The sequence below is a fragment of the Lissotriton helveticus genome, chromosome 6 (assembly GCF_964261635.1).
Source record: "Lissotriton helveticus chromosome 6, aLisHel1.1, whole genome shotgun sequence".
Classification (NCBI taxonomy): domain Eukaryota; kingdom Metazoa; phylum Chordata; class Amphibia; order Caudata; family Salamandridae; genus Lissotriton; species Lissotriton helveticus.
In genome coordinates this window covers 1,548,412,151-1,548,426,065 of record NC_136067.1, presented here as the reverse complement: position 1 = coordinate 1,548,426,065, position 13,915 = coordinate 1,548,412,151, and the positions used below count along the sequence as shown (strand labels likewise).

The following is a 13,915-nucleotide window of genomic DNA, read 5'->3' as shown; positions in this document are numbered from 1 at the left end:
GTCTCTTCAAAAATTGGCAACAATGTAGCTGGATTCAATGTGTTGCACCGCTTGATGTGCACATGACTAGGCAAAAGCGTCAACTTATAACATGACAAACGTGCACTGGTAAGATGTTGAGTCTTTCTTCTGTTCAATAGGGTATCCACTGCATTTGGAACCATCACAATTAATGTATTATCCAATACCAAACCAGCAGACTATCAAATAGAAACAGCCGCTGCCGCTGTAGCTCTTAGACAACTAGGCAATGCCCTAGCTACTGGATCTAAAGTGGCTGAAAAATACGCACATGGGCGCTGCTTGTCTCCAAATTGTTGCGTCAACACTGACAACGCACAACCTTCTCTCTCGTGTACATAAAGTGTAAAAGGTTTACTATAGTCGGGGGTACCCAACACCGGAGCAGAACACAATGCATCACGCAATTCAGAAAAACTCTTCTGACATTCGTCAGACCAAGGAAGAAGGTGTGGTGTGTCCTTAAGAGTAAGTGCCAACAAAGGTTTCGCTAGCAAAGAAAAATTCGGAATGCACTGTCTACAATAGGAGGTGATACCTAAGAAGGCACACACCTCTCTCTGTGTGCATGGCACAGTCATTTGGGCAATCGCTTGAATACGCTCTGGGGTCAATCGTCTTCCCTCCTTCGACAAGAGAAGACCTAAGTAGGTCACTTCTTGTCGGCAAAACTGCAACTTCTAAGGTGACACTTTATGATGAAGGTCAGACAGGTGTCGCAACAAAGAAAGAGTAACCTCTTTACAAATCTCTTCATCATCAGCAGCAACCAACAGATCATCAACATACTGGATAAGAGTAGCACCAGAAGGCAATGCAAAAGTATCAAGCTGAGTTTTCAAAGCCTGACTATAAATGGAGGGACTCTCACAATAACCTTGAGGAGCGCGTTTAAACCGGAAACTGCGACCTCCTAAAGAGAAGCCAAAATTATTCCTACTTTCCTCAGCAATCGGAATACTGAAGAAAGCGTTCTTCAGATCAATTACAGAAAACCAAGCAGCTGAGGCAGGGATCATATTTAATAAAGCAGTAATGTCTGGGACAACAGGAAACTGTGGCACAACAATCTTATTGACCTCTCGAAGGTCAATCACAAACCGATACACAGGTGGATGAGAAGAGTCAGTACGCTTAAGGACAGGCAGAACAGGACTATTGCACACAATGCCTCTCGTTTCTTCAACCACACCTTTCTCAACCAAATCATAGATGATCGCTAAAAGAGCTCTTTCGCCATCACTGGAAATTTTGTACTGAGGAATGCGAGGTAATTTAGCATTCGACTTAAGGGTAACAACGTAAGGTGGAATCTGCAAGAGACCAACCTCATTTGGACCTGTAGCCCAAAGTGTATCAGGGAAAGAACGCAGTTCCAGTGGAAGGTGATCCTTAGACAGATACATCGGGGAAATCACTTTCTTGCCCACTGTAAGATGTACTTCCAAAGGAGAACAATGTAATGTCGCATGCAATCTTTTCAATAAGTCCAAACCCAACACATTCTCACCACAGCCAGTCGTTAGAATAAGGGGAGCCTCCAACTCACAAGGACCAATAGAAAGGGGCAAAGGACAAGAAACCGGGTTATGAACTGGGGCGCCAGAAAATCCTACCGAAACATTAGTCAAGCCAGCCAAGGGTGCGCCAGGGAGTTTAGAGTGCATGATAGAACTCTTTGCTGCGCCAGTATCGAAAAGAAAAGGTTCTGCCATACCTGATGTAATCATTTCAACATTAGGTCCACTCTGGTCTACTGGAACTGACACTACTCCCTCCCTTTGTCCATGGCTGTCCTAACTATAATTAAAACCAGCACTCTCACTTCCAACATAATAATCATCAGTATAGTACTGAGCGGACTGAACGGTCGGAACATTCTGTTGGTCAAAATAATTTATAGAATTCTGAGGGGAAAAGGAACGTTCATTCTTGGGAAACGTACCACGTCCCCTACCCCTAGGTACTTGTTGGTAACCACCACGACCTCTCAGACCAAACATACCATTTGCACGCTGTAGCAAGATTGGGCAACTATTCTTGAAGGGACCTTCCTCTTTACAATAAGCACACTGATTAGGGCCTAGCGGGAGTCGCGAAGCAAAAGACTCAGGCTTCTGCAACAGTTTCTGAAACTGTGGGGGTTGCTGAAACTGACGCTGATTAGGGCGAGGCGGATAAGCCTGCTGCAGAAGAACTTTCGTTTTTAATTCTCTAGTCTTCTTCTCTACTTTATCCTTCTCATCTTTATCTCTATTCTCATAGTATTGTGCAGTAGCCAATATCTGGGCTGAAGAAGAAACAGCCCATGAACTCTCAGAGTCCTTTAACTTATTAGAAAGTTCAGGAAGTAAATTAAAAACAAACTTATCTACAAAAAATCTCTGACCACCTTCTGTACTCATGTCCTGACCACTATGATCAATGAATGTTTCCTCAAACCTAGTGAAGAAATCAGACACACTCTCATCTTTCTTTTGTTTGCATGCTGCTAACTTGTCCCAATTCACCCGCAAAGGAATCATCATAGTTTTCATTAAATTAATAATCCTACCAGGTAGTTCTGCAACTAAGGGTTCAGGTTTGGCACCTCCTACCTGCCGACCATCTGCAGCAGTAATATTAACCTATGTATCTCCTAACTCTGGCACGTGGTCCTCATGACGGATCTTCGCCCACAAGGGTTGAGGAACTACATTACCCATCAACATATCTATGTCAGCTAAATTCATAACACATGCATCAACTGTCTGAGACAACTCCTTGTAATAACCAGCAGGATTTTAAACCGGGTCAGGCAAGGTCTGCTTAAGAACCAGGACCTCAGCTCTCTTCCAAGGGACATGCACCCACACTCGTTGAAAATGAGCCGGTGCAATACCATGAGCGGCATCAGCCAAAACTTCTTCTCTCCATACAGGGGGAACCTCTCTCATAGGATACTGCTTCACTTTTCTCCTAACAGAAGGGTCAGGTTCGAACAATAACTGAGGTGGAAGTCTAGACCTAAAAGTGAGTAGTGTCTCTACTGCTTCCTCAACATCGGAACCCACTATCGTTCCTTTAGCAAATTCAGACTGAACATTATTCAATTCCAATGGAATTGAACCCAACTCATTATCTTCCCATTCCTGACGAAGGAAGGTACACATGACATCAAAAACTTGTGGACCGTACTTGGAGGCATTCGAAACCCATCTACGAGCAAGGAGATCTAACACTGCCCGCTCTTCGGGACCAGGAAGCTGACTACGTCTATGCTTACGTTCAGAAACAGGGGTCATATTTAGTGACCCAAAGAGAGGAGACAAAAGACTAGTGACAGTCTCAGTCATTTGTTGCCGAGCAGAAGGAGAAGAAGTGGACATGAGGACAGGAGACACAGTGTTTTGAGGCAAGAGAGACGTAGGGACAGAAATAAGAGAAGTCGAAGATAAAGGAGAGTAAGGCAAAGGAGTTAGAGGCAAGGCTGGTGACAAAGCTGGCGGCCCTGGAGGGGGCTGCGCCGCGGAAGGAAAAACCACCTGTGAAGCAACAGGTGGCGGAACAACTACAGGGGGTTGAACGACAACAAGGGGTGCAACAACTGGAGGTAACGAAGGTGCAGTAGCACCTTGCACATAAGGGGGTGGTAATCTCAGTAAATGTGACATCAAAGGATCCTTTTCATGGTCTTCAGTCACATTTGAAAGGGGAGGTGGCAAAGCCGGGTAACATTTGTCAATGGCCATGCAATGTTGTCTATCTGACACTTCAATCGCACGATCTTCTTCATCTTCCTTAAACTGCCTAGCAGCTTGCATTACCGACATATTCCTTTCCTTCCTATCTCTCTTAGATTGCTTAATTTCTTGCTGTTTGGCTTCCTTACGCCAAAGGCGGAAAGAGTCAAACATCACCGGCCGGGCTTTCTTCTTAAATAGCGCAACTTCTAAGTTATCTAAAACATCTGATTCAAAACTACCATGTTGGGGCCATCGTAAAACACCATCTTTCCTTGTATAACGGACCCATACTTCATTATAGGTAATGGGACCCACACCATGCTTTGCATAGAGCTCATAGGTTGGAGTTCTAACTGGAGGTTTCGGACACGAGTCCTCCAATCGGGAATCCTTATTACAACTACAACAAAACCATTTCCTAATTTTGCCAAAACCAGGCATCTTTAGCTCGTTAGTCTTGCTTCAAACTTCAAGGGGTTACCAAAAATGATACACTCGTAAATATACGAACCCCTCGGCTTCGACTATTGCAATGGCCGAATCAAAACCAAGAAACAAAACAAAGTCGTGGGAGCGACCCACTTATACTTAACCAAAATGTCTGTCACGCCACCAGAAGACTGTCTAACGTCTCGCCTTACAAATCATCACAAGAGGGTCCAAGACAGGGCGACAGTCAGGGCAGCAGTGCTTCGCAGCTGTCGGGAAGGGGAAGCCTCGCAGAAAAAACCTTCGGTCCACGTCGACATGCAGGGGTCATTGAAGTGGCGGACGTCTCCAGAATTTCCTCACGGGGCTCCTCACAATCTTCGGGCTTGGACCAGTACCGCTGAAGTCGCCCCAAGTTGGGCGCCAGTTGAAGAACCGGGGTTTAACCCAGCGGCGTCAGGGACACACCTAAGATCTTCGAGTTCACCTGTCTTGGTATTCAAAGACACGGAATACTTCTGGATGGCGTCAGAGACCAAGTTTATTAGCTGCAGCTAGTAACAGTAATCCTAGAAATACATCACTGTGTAAATTCTCAGGAGACTGCTCATTTTACTAAGGCGAGACGTCTCCTTTTATACCCAATATTCACATTATAAATGTACACCCACTGCACAAAATTCTAGCCAATAAGATACATTTTCAAACAAAGTATCACATAGCAAAAACTCAATTTACAGTTTCCCAACCCAAAAGTTAATTATTAGGAATGTCCCAAATTCAATCTCCACAAGCCGGACAAACCTATAATTGAAAGCATAACCCATGTAATGAAGACACATAAAAAAAGAAACAGTAACAGATACTGAACAAGATAAGCACGTGCAAGGAAACTAAAAAGTTAACGATGTCCTGAACATTGATTGGCAATCTCAGATAAAAGAGCGATCATGGAAATTGGCTTTGCGAGGTCAGTTTCAAGTGAAGAGGTCAGTTTCTTACAGTTCATTTCAGAGTCAAAGAGAAACCTAGTTAATGTATACATGAACTAAGAAGGCCAGGCCACTTCGTTCGCCAGGTTACCTTTACAGGCCTACGTAAGGGCAACACAAAATGGTGGCACAGAACAAAATGGAGTCAGACTCGAGAATTACAGAACCTCAGGGGTCCTTGCAGTCTGTGAAGCATCTGTCATCACAAGGGTATGACAAGCTGGTTACACAGAAGACTGTTTTTTTAATGGTTTAAATCTTTTATTGAGTTTTCACAAAAATCAAGACAATATGGCCATTTCCTGGTAAACAAGCCTAGCAAGGCAAGTGTCCATGCAAGAGAGAAGAGTACAATCAGAGCCCGCTGGTGCGGGACAGCAATGCAGGCCACATATATCTTTATAAACAATGCAGTGTGTCCCACCCCCCTCCCACCCCCCTTTGTCCACCCAAAAAATTTGTAACCAAAAGGGAATAAGGAGCATGAGATAAGTATTAGCGCTTGTGGCGTCGTATGCCCTTGGTTGTCTTCTGTTCCGGGATGGGAGTGTCTGCCAGCCTGAGAAGGCGCAAGTATCTGGGACGTCTCAATTCACGGAACTCCCCTGTGAGCAGCGTTAAGAAGGGGCGCCACAATTCAGGGAATTCGTCGCCCCGTCCAGACTGTACCAGGGACAGCTTCTCCATGCCAAGCACCATCCATAACTGTGCAACCAGCCTGTGTGTGGTGGGGCCTGTTGGGTTCTCCAGTGTGCTAAGATGTTTTTTGTGGCTGCCCCCAATGCAATCGCTATGAGGCGGCCCCTCCGGGACTTCAGGGGATACATCAGAGCTTTGGGCAGCCCCAGCAGGATGTAAGCAGGGAACCGGGGGAGTTGGGTATCCAGGTGGGAATCTATATAATCTATTATCGTGTCCCAGTACCCCTGTATGCAATCGCAACTCCAGAGTAGGTGTTCCAGTGTGCCCAATGCCCCGCAACCTCTCCAACAGCGGTCGCTGATGTGGGAGTTGGCTTGATGAAGGCGTTCGGGCGTGAGGTACCAGACTGATTTTTTTAAATCCACCAAGCAACAGAAAATCAGACAGGTGTCCCAGAAAGTGTGACAGCCATGTACTTAACAGTCACTTTTGAGATCTTATTCTCAGAATGCCGATTCTCATTGGTGTACTGCATAGAGAATCATGATTTTATTACAGACAAGGATGCTAGCATTATGCATTATACCTTTATTTGCTACTTCTGAGCAGCAAACACTTCAAAGAAAAACCTCAGAATAGAACGTAGTACATCAAACAATAGAATGAGAACTTTAATGTCCCATATAATCCTGCTGTTTGCCATCTTCTCTCTCTTTTGTTTATCTCTTCTCCGTGTAACGAATGTAACCTTATCCAAACCAGAAAAAAATGAAAAAGCTAATGTCCATAAACGAATCCTAATTCTCTGTAAGGAAAAAAATCTTATTATAAAAAAATACCAATCCTCAAGACACAAACCTTCTTATATCATGCTTTATAACAAATGTACTATAAGGAACAGTTGAATAATTAGAACATTTCCAGAAATTTCCCTATAACCGACATCCCAAACTCCCAAGCCCAAAAAGAAAACATGGCGTGAGCAAGGATAACACTAGCCTCTTTGTCTTTAATAAAACATGATTCTTTATGCAGTAAACCTATGAGAATCAACATTTTATGGCAAGACAGGAGGCTAGAATTAAGAAGGTTCAAAGCGTTGTAATACTTTAGTTGCAACATGCTCTATAGGTTTGAAATAAAATCTCTGCATTACGACCAATCAGCTGCCTTTAAAATTTCTTGAAGACTTCCACCATTAACATATGCCTTACTAGCCATTGCACCTCTAACAGAATGTGCTATAAAAAAAGTCTAAAATCACACCTGCTTCCTTCATAACTGACTTTACCCATCTAGCTAGAGCAGCAGCAGAAACCCCTTTATAAAGTTTCACATACAATATCAACAATTGATCTACACCATGAGCCCTAAACTCCAACACTCTACTCTCTTACTCCTTCAAGCACTGACAATATAAAGCTTTAGATTTGCATCAAACCTAGGATAAAAAACTGAAAGAGACAATGTCTTGGTTCTTCTCCAGATTTCAAACAGAACCCCCTGAAGTTGATAATACCTAGAGCTAATATCAAGAACCCCCACATCTGACACTAAGAAATTATGCGTAACAAAGTTGCCAACTTCCATGTTGATTCTCTCAATACCCAAAAACTTTTTGCGGACCAACATTCAAACAATTTAAAAATCAAATCCACATCCAACACCTAATTATACGCTGCTTTAGGAGGTCTTTTTAACCTAATCCATTACATCACTCTGCACACCATAGGACTTTTTCCTATAGACATACCCTGCACCAAAGCATGACCTGCAGAACCTGCTGATCTATAACAGTTTATCGTTCTACAAGATAAACCCTTCTCAAACAATTCTGCAAAACAATTAGCTACCATCATCTCATCGACCTCCACAGGATCCAAATCCCTTACCAGGTACCAACGTAGCTAAACTGACCATGCACTCCTATACCTCTTCCGAGTTCCAGGTGCCTATTGCTCTTTGAGTAACTCTGAAGCTATTTGCGAAAGCGCTCAGAATCTATTGGATCCCCTGAAATCCTGTCAACTAGAAGGTTGAGTGAACCTGCCTCTAATAAAGGATGTTCTATCCCTTCTACTCTTACCAACATTCCTTTGTAAGCCCTGATTAGAAAAAGAGCTGTCCATCGCCAACTCCAGCACAGAAGGGAACAATGCCTGAAAACTCCAAATGTGAGTCACCAGCACAATCAGAAAGAATTGCCTCAGCACCTTTAACAACACTCTCTGAATCATAGCAAATGGAGGGAAAGCATAACCCTAGTGCATGCATCTACCGCCAGAGCACCTGGATCTGGCCTCCAACTGCGGTAATCCTTTAACCGATGCTTCAATTTGGAGGCAAACAGATCCACTTTCAAAGGACCCTGACAAAACTGAATCTCTTGAAAGACTACTACATCCTGCTTGCAATCGCTGTAATCTAACAAGGTCCTTGAATTACAATCTGCCACTAAATTTTGCACACCTGGCAGGTACTGCGCCTGCAAAACAATCTTGTGTTCCAGACAAAACTCTCGTATGTCTTTTGCCACCTCTGTCTATTTCCTTGATCTGCTTCCTCCTAACTTGTTTATGTATGTCACTGATGTTATATTGTCCATCTTGAGAAGCACGGAACCACCCTGGAACAGTGACTTGAAACATTGCAATGCAAAACTTTCTGCTTTCATCTCAAAATAATTTGTATGTCCCATCTTGCTTCATACCCCACCTGCCTCCAGAGTGGAGCACAATGCTCCCCATCTAGACAAGCTCACATCTGTCATCAACACGAAAGCTGGTCTTGTACCAAAAATCACTCACCCATTCCAAGCTTCCAAGTTTTCCAACCACCAACACAATTCCTTCACCGCTTCCTCTGACATCTTCACACAATCTCCATACCATAAACCATTTGCAAGACCACTTTAACAGTTGTAAAGCCATGTACTGCAAAGGCCCTTGAAATACTGCCTGTATAGAAGAGGATAAAAGACATTTCTCAACTTTCCATAGCCAGGATAAATTTGTTACTTGTCTGGAGATTGCTAGGAGCTCTGAGCCAGCATTTGGCTTCCTTAAAATTGGTGCCATCTTCCAAGTTTACAGTTTGCATGGAAATGTGTCCTGTCTTAGGGAAGTATAAATGATGTCCCCCCTACAATGGAACAAACCAATGGGTGACTGCTTTTATGAAATGTGATTGGCTTGAGTCTTTAAAACAGTTGTGCAACGTTGTTCCATTATTTGTCGGAGCTTCAGAAGATTTTTGATAAAACTATTTCCATGAGTCTTGCATTTTGGGCCTAATCATTAATGTTGACAAGTGTTTAGGAGTTATACTTCTACTTATTCTGGAAACCTTCCTGGAGAAAAACAACAGACAACCGATGCATTTTTCTATTGCTGATAGGGATTCTTTGCTTTTTGCATCCAGATTGAATGAATGGTCACCGCATCTACAACTTCATCAGGCTCTATACACGTCTCTACTTACAGAGTAGTAGATCCTTTACTGACCAACATTGTATGATGGTCCTGCAGAATAGCTATTCCTTAACACCCATTCAATGGCTGCCCTGTTTCAATGCCGAAGCATCAAACATTTTAATGAAAATAACCATTTATTAGCAATCTTGATGACCTATGTGTTCAATATAGATTGCCTCTGCCAGTGCAATATTTACAACTTTCCTGACCTCGGTGGGTCAAGCAGGTTAGCCAAGTTTTAAACAGTAAGACTGACCAGAGTTGAGGAACTGAACAAAGCGGTTAGCACCACAGCACTGGTCCATGCTGGGTGACAGGCAGGGCGGCAGTCCATAAAGCCATATACTACTTCATATTGGGACTGCCCACTTTGAAGGCCTTGCACTGCACGTTCTGCCCCAACCCATTGCTCATGTAGTTGCAGATCTGTTTTTGGAATGTCTTCAGAAATGGCTTTGGAATTACAATCAGTGAAGGAGGGGCCATCGATGGGATTAAGTGGCACATCACAACGAAAACATGATCTTTAGCCTAAGCGATCATGAGGCATCATCACTTTGTCTTTTGAGAGTGCAGTCTTTGAAGTTGATTCGCAAAACAGGTTTCGGAATTCTGTCCTTCACAGCCGATTCCAAAATCAAATACACTGGTAATGGGTATCCGATTTAGACATCCCCTTCTTGTACCAATCAATGTGTAGTCAGGGTAAAACAGTGGGATGTAAGAGGCGCTCCACAGAGCTATGACCGCAAATGTTTCAGGGTTCCTAGCGTGGCAACTCCACTATTTTAAAATATAAATCATTTGTTATGGGAATAGTGTAGGCTAGAACCCCATCTCCTCAAATAAAGAAGCAATAATTTAACAACAAAAAAACCACAAATGCCTGTATTGCATTTACCAAGAGGTCACAGAACTTTGGTTATGTGTTGCAAGGTCTGTCTCGCTTTGGTTAAGGACTTCACATGAAGATGTCAGTCATGTTTGCTAAGAAAAAGTTTGACTATTTCGTTAGAAAATGTCACTGGTTTCGCCATGCCACCTAAAACCGAGGTAATGACTTTTGGGAACCTTACCCCTGGATGGTCCTCCACCTGGTGGCCCAGTCAAATGGGCCCCCCGCCAGTACCCGTCCCCAAGGTCAGAAACCTCGGGGTTTTATTCGATGATAAACTCCTCTTCCACCATCATGTAAATGCTGTTGTCTCCTCCTCATGCCACACCCTTACAAAAATCAAGAAATTAGTTCCTTACCTCCCAGTATCAGCTGTAAAAATCTCATCACCACCCTTGTCCTCTCCAAAACCGATTACTGTAATGGCCTCCTGCTCAACGCCCAAGAAAAAGTCCTCAATAAACTTCAATCAGTCCAAAACGCGGCAGCCAGAATTTTACTTGGCATCCCCAAATTCAAATCCGTTACATCTGCCATACGCCTGCTTCACTGGCTGCCTATCAAAAGCCGTACCAAGTTTAAGGCACTCTGCATCGCTTACAAAGCTATCAACAACTCAGGACCCCTCTTTCTAAAAAAAGCTTTCTTAATGTATGCCCCTAACAGACCCCTCCGCTCCTCCTCAGCCCACCTCTTACCAGTCCCGCACACAAAAAAATCCTCCTGGGGAGATAGGCGCTTCCTGGTCGCCACTGCCAGGCTCTGGAACTCTCTTCCTCTCCCCATCAAAACCAGTCCCACCCTCATGGTTTTTAGAAAACAATTAAAAACCTGGCTTTTTAACCCCTTCCATGCTGGTGACGAACCCCAGCCGTCACTCTCCACGGTGCTCGTTTGCTGATGACGGCTGGGGTTCGTCACGGCCCCGGCTGTTCGTTCGGCGGCAGCACACGGGGGGGGAATCGCGGCCGCACGGAAGGGGTTAATCAATAATTCGTTATTCCAGCGCCTCCCTTGTCCTCATTCATAGTCTACAAGCGCTGAGACACCCCAGGGTATTTGCGCGCTATACAAATTTCCTAAACATAAACATAAACCTATGAAAAGACAGGGGACGGCTCCTTTCGCGCATAAGAGTGCATTATTTGTGGTGTGTATAGCTGTCTAGGGCACTGGGGTAATTTCCTCTCATGCCAGCCTTAAGAGTTCCAAAGAAGAACAAAAATGAGTCCGGCTCACTAAACACCCTACTTTCCCTGTTATTGAATTCAAAAGACGTCATAGCAGGCACGTTATTACAAAAAGTGCACTCTACCAATTCGTTTTTTTTAAATGCTTTCCAAATATGCAAATGTAAAGATATTCAGCAAATAAGTTTAAACGGGCACTAATTATAAATATTCGGATAGAACAAGAGGGCCCTCTGTCAGAAGATGGAACGGCATAACAAAAAGAAGTGCGCCCAGGAGAGCGGCCCTCTGCAGCACCTTTGCCTGACGCATTTTATTTGATGCGACAGTCGTATCAAAGGCCTGGGAGGACGTCTCACTACTAACATATTCTTGAATTAATTCAGACGCCTAAAAAGGCAAATCTTTTGTTCTTCGGTCTGGAAATGCTAAATAAATGCGCTTGAATCTGTTTTGTGTTTTTTACTTTGTAATTATCCGTGCCTTTAATGCACAGACGCTCAAGAGCTGCTCAGTGTTAACATTAGTTATGTATAGATCTGAAGATTGGGCGCGAATGCTCGCGTGCTCGATACATATGCTGACCCCTCCCTCAAGTCTCAGCCCTTCAAACACAAAGCGGCATGCTGTGGGCTTCACACTCTTTTGTGGGCAGTGATGCCACCGCCATTCGAGGGAGCCTTTCCTTTAAAGGCGGCAACTTCAAGTGCACATTTAGAATAATAAGGTGGCCGGGCAATTATGGAGAAACTATTTTTGAAAACCCAGCTTTTTTTCTGATTGAAACAACATTGAACCCTGCCGACAACCTACCACACAAACTATAAAAATGTGTACACTTTTTAGCGTTTAAAGTATATAAACTCACCTTCTTACCAAGAAAATAAGTCTTTACCTGTCATGTTTCACAAACAGTTGACACTAAATTGCTGAAAGAACAGCTCTAGCCCAGTATAGCGTTTTGTTTTACTCGCATGTTTATTGACTGCACTCACAGTCCATCAACGCCACCTAGGGTGACCACCTCACAAGGAGGCAAATTCAGGGCAGTGACTGTAAAAAATCAGGACAAAGGGTCAAAATTCAACAACTCAACTACTGAGGTACATTTACAGACACGCATGAGGAGGTTGCGCAATTCTAAAACGCGTATGTTCTTTAGTTTGCTTCATATATAAACACTCACATATAGCTGGACTTAATTAAGGGTTACAAAACGTGACCACATTTGCACACGAAACAGAATTCATAAACCAATATCGGAGGCAGCTCTCAATTCTACCACCATACCAAATTTGCCTTGTTAAATGGAGAGTTTTGTGAAACTCCAGAAACCTTATAATAGTATAGCTCAGCCCTATCTTTATCATAGGGGAACTATAAAAACTCCATGTTTAGCCATAACGTATGCTGAAATTTGACCACCACCATAGTTGCATCATCGAAAACCTCTATCTCCATTAAGCTAATCTATCATTCACCTAGCTTTCCTATGACTGATTCACAAATTCGTCAACCCCTTTTCTGCCTTCACTTGTCATAAAAAAATAAGAAATATATCCCCCTTTGCTCTTTGAGCTCCTCAACATCTTTTCTTCTAGCTCAACCTTTTGGTAGAAAAATCTCCTAAAGTGGAAAACCATTCTCTTTTTAGCCCCCTCCCCCCCCCCCCCCCCCCCCCATCACTGGAACGCTCTTCCTGGATATCTGAAATGCACTTACCAGCCCAGTATGTCTTGGATAAAACTTAAAACCTTCCTCTTCTCTTGATTTCTTTGTATCACTGACCAACATTCCAGTTGATTGCCAAGCGACCTTATGGAGTAGAAGCACTTTAGAAATTCATAATAAATTAAAATAACATAGCCAGCACATGAATCCCCCATCAGATAGGTAGTCGAAATTCCCAACCCTCAAAATCTATAGGATGCCTGCCCGCAGGTATGGGAAAACCTGCATCGAAGACACTGCAGAAAGTCACAACTGGCGAAGGAAGGGCAGGGGCCAGGCCTAGTCACATTGCCAGTAGGCCCAGTCACATTGCCAGTAGGCCCAGCCTTCCGTTCTGGGTCCAGTGGCTCAATTCCAAACAAAAGGGTTGTATTCTTTATGGAAGAACAACGACAGGGAAATCAAAGAGAACAGCTCTTAGCCAGGACCACTTGTGCTCTGCAGCCGCATTGCTGAATGCCACATAATTTTACTTTAGTATAGCAATTAGCGCTGAGGTACAATCTTTTGACTTTAAAAAGCATGTTTTTGATTGCTTCATTTCAGCATATTAGATTTTATTAGTGCACTGAAAGGCTTTTTTTTTTTAGAATTAGCGAACCAGACCCTTTATGCCCTGAACATTTTGTCAATGACTCAAGGGCGAGCCAGTTTTTCTTGTGCCTCCTCAAAAGCCTTTATTGCTACAGACCGATATATGGTCCCTTAAACTATATAGAAGAGTTTTGTGTTCAGTGCGCATTCTCAACTGCATTATTTGACGGTGATTTATAATATGATGATCATGGTCAAAGAGGCACAGTGAAGAAAAATAATA

At 43.4% G+C, this 13,915-nt stretch overlaps 1 protein-coding gene across 5 annotated transcripts in view; it reads right to left on the bottom strand.

Moving 5' to 3' along the window:
• RALGAPA2 (Ral GTPase activating protein catalytic subunit alpha 2) overlaps nucleotides 1-13,915 on the bottom strand; it is a 1,907,250-nt gene that overhangs the window by 776,096 nt on the left and 1,117,239 nt on the right. The window lies entirely within an intron of this gene.